Here is a 6,556-nt window from a genome sequence, read left to right on the forward strand (position 1 = left end):
CTTACTCAAATTTTCCACTTGGGCTGCCAATGAAGTTACCACATCTATTTCATGAAAACCGGCCACCTTTTTCTTCTCCCTAGCATTCCATTGGTAGCTGTTTAACCCCATTTCTTCAATCAACTGACGGGCCTCAACGGGGGTCTTGCTACCTAAGGTACCTCCTGATGTCGCATCCAAGAGTTGCCTTGTACTCGGGTTCAAACCATTGTAAAAGGTTTGAACAATCATCCACGCCGGGAATCCGTGTTGCGGGCACTTCCTCAGGAGCTCCTTGAATCTTTCCTATGTCTCAAATAGAGACTCCAATTCCAACTGAATAAAGGATGAGATCTCGTTCCTAAGCTTTGCTGATTTTTCGCGAGGAAAATAACGGGTTAGAAAAGCTTCGACTATCTCCTCCCACGTGGTAATTGACGGTCTAGGTAATGAGTGTAGCCACTGCTTTGATCTCCCCTTTAGGGAAAATGGGAAGCCTCTCAATTTGATGGCATCATCCGTCACCCCATTTATCTTCAGCATATCACACACCTCAAGAAAGCTCTCTATGTGACTGTTTGGATCCTCATCGGCCAAATTGTTAAACTGTGCGGATTGCTGCAACATGTGGATGAATGCCGGCTTCAGCTCAAAGTTCTGAGCTGTAATTGGGGGACGCACAATACTCGATTGTGTTCCCAACACTGAAGGTCTGGCATAATTGGATAATGTTCACTGTTGCTCATTCTGTTCTGCAATGTTTTCAGATTCTTCTGCTTCCAAATCAGCTGGATTAGACTATTCTTGTACAGGCTCTTTCCCTTTTCTTCTAAGTGTACATTCAAGCTCAGGATCCCCTTCAATCAATATTGAGGGATTCCCTCGGGTCATAACCTGTAGCTGCAACCAAAAAGAAAGAAAAAGAAATCAGAACGGTGATAGAATAAAAAGATAAGAAATAGAATATATGGTGAAATAGCTAAGAAAACAAAGTGCAAAATATCTCTAAATGCCTACTCCCCGGCAACGGCGCCAAAAACTTGACCAATACCCCTCGAAACCCTAGCCGAAGCCCTCTCTCAAGTTGGGGAAAAGATGGAGAAAAGAATACTAAAATCAGGGCTGATTCCACTTTAAATAGGGCTAGAATCGGGCGACTACACGGGTGTGGATGCTTCAAGCGCCCGTGGGGAATTTCCACACGAGCGTGGATAATTTCCACACGCCCGTGTGGATCCTCGGAACTCCTGTTTTCTCGGCCGGCAGTAAACAGAGCTGCTACAGTACTTTCTGCCGTGTTGCTACAGTCTCTACTACTGTATCTGGCCTGAATAGCTTCCCGAATCCATACTTTCATCGGAGTAACGCAAACGGGCACACGTTCACGTCGTGGATCACTTGCATCTTCAATGATAGCCACATTGGTGAAGCTCTTGTTCTATGTGCATAAGTCGGAATGCTTGAGTGTGACTGCCTTTGTGCCCCTCCAAATGGATGTGCCAACTTGAATACGAGGAGGTTGGTACACACTCTAGCATCTCACATCGACCTATGTCTTCGCGTTTGAACCTTAGCAAGATTTCCTCCAAAATCGGTGAATTGTAATCCACATTGCCTTCTTTCCTTCATACTTGGCCTCACAACCCTACATGCGCGAAAGTAACATAAAAACACACATATTAGTGTAAAACCTGAGAAAAGTAATGCTCAACATAAGGAATGAACGCTTCACATTCATATCGCACAAGCACTTATCAATTGCCTTACCTTCTCCTTTACTTTTGCCTTCTATCTTGTTGTTTTTATTTTCATTATTTCCTATTTTGTCACACTTATCACTATTCATCTTCAACATTAGTTAAGAAACAACTCAAGTGTCTTTATTCCCTACTCTCTGTTGATACGATACTCACTCATCTGGGATTATTACTTCAACACCCGTGCACTTGCGGTTTACACGCATATTTGGACTTGTCAATCTCGCTCTAATAACTGTTGTAGAATATCGAGAGGGGACATCACCTCCGCATGGTTCGTGGCCTGTACCACATGACCCTCAGCCAAATCACTTTAGAGCATGCCCACAACACTCTCAAGCCTCTCAAAATGATCATGGGCTCGAGGTAGAGAGAAGATACGCATGGTAGATGGCTCCTGTGCTGGGGGGCCATATCTGTATCCAGCTGCACGGGCTGAGGCACGGTGACCGGCTGAGGACCCCTCGTCTGCATCATCTTCTCCCCCTGCTTTCTCTGGGTTAGGCATAATCAATACATTCACTCCCGGTCCATACCTACGCAACATACCCATTTATCTGATCCTCTTTATACCCAAGTGGGTAGGTATGATTGCCTTCTCGGCTATTCTAATAGCATCTAATAGGCTCATGCCCATGATAAGCCTCATCATGTGGGATCCAGAGAAGAGGACACAGATCCTGGTGTACTTTTCCTTAATGTCTCAGATACTCTACCACGACATGTCCTATGTGAAGCGGCTCGCTCTGCACCATGGAGTAAAGATATAACAACTCCTCCTTGCTCTGAACTCCAGTGTTGTCCCCGTGACCATTTACTGATCTGCTCAAAATAGTGTGCATGTATCTGTAACTCGGCATAGACAGGCAAGTCACCTTTGACACCCCCAGCTCATGCTGTCCACGGCCACATAATTCTCGATAAGCGTGCTGAGGAGTTAAACAACCTGGATAATCTGTAGGAAGCTGCTCATACTCCTCTGTGGCAGTGAATTCATCATCGTAGAGCTCCAATCGACTCAAAAATTATGTGACGCTCATACTGTAATAATGCCGGAACAATCTAAATTGAATAGCATCACTACTATTAAAACTGGAGTATGATTTGTCAAACTCAAATGATGTGAGTTCTTCTAGTGTCGGCAAATGAATACCATGGTTATGAATAGATAACAGTCAGCGCCAATTGCCCACCGCTAGCATGTCCTTAAGCTAATCTGCTATATCATCAGCCATCTGTATCTCTCGCACATTGCCCAAAATGTGGGAACTGCTTCTGACCAAACTTAAGCTTGGCCAAATGCTAAAACCGAGCCTGGTGCTCGGGAATAACAAATTCTATATGCTCTGGCTTGGGGGAGTGTTGTCAGGGGCGCTTGCTAACGGCTTTCTTTGTTCTGGGGGCCATACCTGCAAGTATCAAAAACAAAATGATCAAGTTCATTCATAACCAAACACCACAGGGATCCACACGGTCATGTAGAAATTCCACACGACTGTGTGGATCCATAGGGCATGAAAAGCCACATGCTCCTTGTGCTCAAAATCCACAAATACGCCTCCAAATCACTTTTAAACTCGCTCTAAACAAATGTTAGCCATTTTTTGTACAAAACTGAGGCACACTCACCCATTTAATCAAAGGAGATCAAAGAAAATCAAGTAGTGGTGAAGGTAAGAGGGAAGAGAGGTTTACTGACATGATTAAAATTAAAAATCTTTAAAACAGCTGGAAAACTCGAATGAAACTTCTCTAAACCCACATTTGGAGGTCGGGAGCGAAAGCAAGAGTGTCATCTTAGGGTTTTAGAGTGTGCCAACGGAGAAACCTCGATAGATTTATATAGAAGAACACAACCCTCTACTTACTGCACATCCATTAGAGCATGTGGAAATTGTCCATGACTGTATGACTCCATATGAGAAACCCACAGGGGCAGACACACATCCATGTGTGCCCTCGGGATAACACTCAACACTATCTGAGCGCATCCACACGGGTGTGTGGAAAATCCCCAAGCCCATATGCCCGGCCCATAGGGGTAGACGCACGCCCCTGTGGCTTCTCTGTCCAACTCAAGAAAACTCTCTAACTATAACACATGGCCACGCAGAAATTCCACACGGGCGTGGACCTTCACAGGCCCAGCTCACAGGGCCACCCACAAACCCTTGTGTATTATCGGGATGGAGGAGTGCTCTTTTGTAGTGATCCACATGGGCATGTTTAAATTACCCACGCTCGTGTGGTTGTCAAAAGATCATCCAGGGGGTGAGTCCATACCCCTGTGTCTTCTCGGGATGAGCTCTCAGTAGAGACCCACGACCGTTTGGAAATTCCACATGCCCATGCATTTTTTCTGGATGACTTAGAAAGAACTATGCTCTGCAAAAAAATCCAGAACATGTAAATACACTCAAAGCCTGTCCTATCATACGAAATACAAAAAACTCACTCAAATGACCAATAACTTCTCCATACACATTTTAAGCACACGAAAACACCAAATAATCCATAAGAAAATCACAGCAAAAGCATCAAAAAGTTCTAGACACCAATAATGAAAGCCTTATTCAATACATAAAAACTAACTAAAAACTAGAAAAATAATAAATAATTTGGTTAACTCCCAAGAAGCGCTTGTTTAACGTCAGTTAGCTTGACGTACCTTGTCTTACCTCACGGGGGCTCATAGATAAAATTTTTCCTCTCATCCATGACTTGGAAGCACAATGAACATAGTCTTTTAAAGGTAGAAGAAGTGTTGTCGAGATTATTACCACACGAGGGTTCATCACCCTTGTTCCATTCTTGTGCATCCCCAACAGACTTGGGGCATTTCTTGTGTCGTCTCTTTGTTCCCTACATCTTCCGGAGCACCTTCTTTACAATCCTCGGGGTAGATGATACTTTCTCCTCTAGACCAAGTATCATTACTTCTTCCTCCTCCACTTCTTGGTCTTGCAACTCCTCTTACGGGTCTGGATTCAACATTTCCAGCACATATTCATCAATTAGTTCATCAGTAGTGTGAAGAAAGTAGAGAGTATCATCAAAGTCAACACAATGTCACATGGCTTCGGGGAGGCAGTAGGTCAACTTGTCGTTACCTACCCTCAGTATAAACTCTCCACCGTCCATGTCAATCAGTGCATTGGAAGTGCACAAGAATGGCCTCCCAAGTATCAAAGGAACATCTGCATCCTCATCGATGTCCACCACTGCAAAGCCTACAAGAAATATATACTTATAACCTTTGACAACACATCTTCAATGATGCCCCTCAAATGTCTCACCGTTCGGTCTGCCAATTGTAATATCATCCGAGTGAGCCTAGGCTCTCCCAAGCCTAGCTTCTGAAAGAATGAATATGGCATGACGTTGATCCTAGCCCCTGAATCCGCCAATGCCATTTCTTCACCTAAATTGCCAATGTTGCAAGGAATGATGAAGCTTTCAGCGTCTTTCTTCTTGTTCAGCATATTCTTTTGCAACACCGCTGAACATGAGGAATCTAGGATCACCGATGCACTCTTTTCCAACTTCCTCTTGTTGGTCAAAAGATCTTTCAAGAACTTAGCATACTGAGACATTTGAGACAACGCCTCCACAAAATGAATGTTGATGTGCAATTACTTGAATAGACCCAAGAACTTATTGTATTGCTCATTATTTTGGCCATTCTTTCAATCTTGAAGGATAAGGGATTCTTAGCTTGTAAGGTGGGGTGCCACCTCCTTCTCCTTGTTCGCTATTTCCTCAACCTCCATGACCTCGGGTGCTTCAACATTGGTCTTCTCACTTGGAAGCCTACCCTCGACCTCATGACCACTTCTCAAAGTGATCAACTTCACATGTTCTCGTGGATTGGTCTCGGTGTTACTCGGCAAGCTTCCTTGTCGTTTCTCCGATAGAAACTTTGCAATTTGCTTGAGTTGATTCTCTAAATTGTGCAATGAAGCGATGTGGTAGCGATGTGTAGCCATAACTGATTGAAACCATGTATCCAATGATTGCACAAATCTTGTCAAGGCTTTCTCTAAGTGGGTCATTCTGGTCTTCAAGCCTAAAACTCTATTCTCCAGGTTTGGGTCTTGATGTTGTTGAAAACTCAGTGGTACTATGGCCTTTTGCTGCCCTTGGTTACTCCATGAGAAATTGGGGTGTTTCCTCCAACCTTGGTTGTAGATGTTGCTATAAGGATTATCTTGTACTCTTCCCGAATTGCCCACAAAGTCTACTTGTTCAGTTAGGGCTGAAGTAACAATCAAAATAGAACAAACAGGCGGCATATGTGAACCCCCACAACCATCATAATTTGTTATAGTGGCCACCCTCTGTGAAGTCAAATGTATCAAATTTCTTGCTCAATGCATCTACTTGGGCTACCAAAGATGTAACCGCATCGATCTCATGGAGTCCAGCCACTTTCTTCCTTTTCCTTACATTCCATTGGTAGCTATTCATGATCATTTATTCTACCAACTGTCAGGCTTCATCAAGGGTCTTGCTCCCCATTGTACCTCCTGCGGTGGCATCTAGAAGTTGCCTTGTAGTTGGATTCAACCCATTGTAAAAAGTTTGAATGATCATCCATTCGGGAAATTCGTGCTGTAACCGCATCAATCTCATGGAATCCGGCCACTTTCTTCCTTTTCCTTGCATTCTATTGGTAGATATTCATGGCCATTTATTCTACCAACTGTCGGACTTCATTAAGGGTCTTGCTCCCCATTATACCTACTGCGGTGGCATCTAGAAGTTCCCTTGTAGTTGGATTAAACCCATTGTAAAAAGTTTGAATGATCATCCATTCGGGA

General features: G+C 43.8%; 1 non-coding gene across 1 annotated transcript; it reads left to right on the forward strand.

Annotated features, from left to right (window-relative positions):
- Nucleotides 1-241: 241 nt before the first annotated feature.
- Nucleotides 242-348, forward strand: LOC120279705. The gene has a single exon (XR_005542011.1). It is a non-coding gene; the product is annotated as a small nucleolar RNA R71 (small nucleolar RNA).
- The last annotated feature ends 6,208 nt before the right edge of the window (nucleotides 349-6,556 follow it).

This window comes from Dioscorea cayenensis, chromosome 16 (assembly GCF_009730915.1).
Source record: "Dioscorea cayenensis subsp. rotundata cultivar TDr96_F1 chromosome 16, TDr96_F1_v2_PseudoChromosome.rev07_lg8_w22 25.fasta, whole genome shotgun sequence".
In the NCBI taxonomy this organism is placed as follows: Eukaryota; Viridiplantae; Streptophyta; class Magnoliopsida; order Dioscoreales; family Dioscoreaceae; genus Dioscorea; species Dioscorea cayenensis.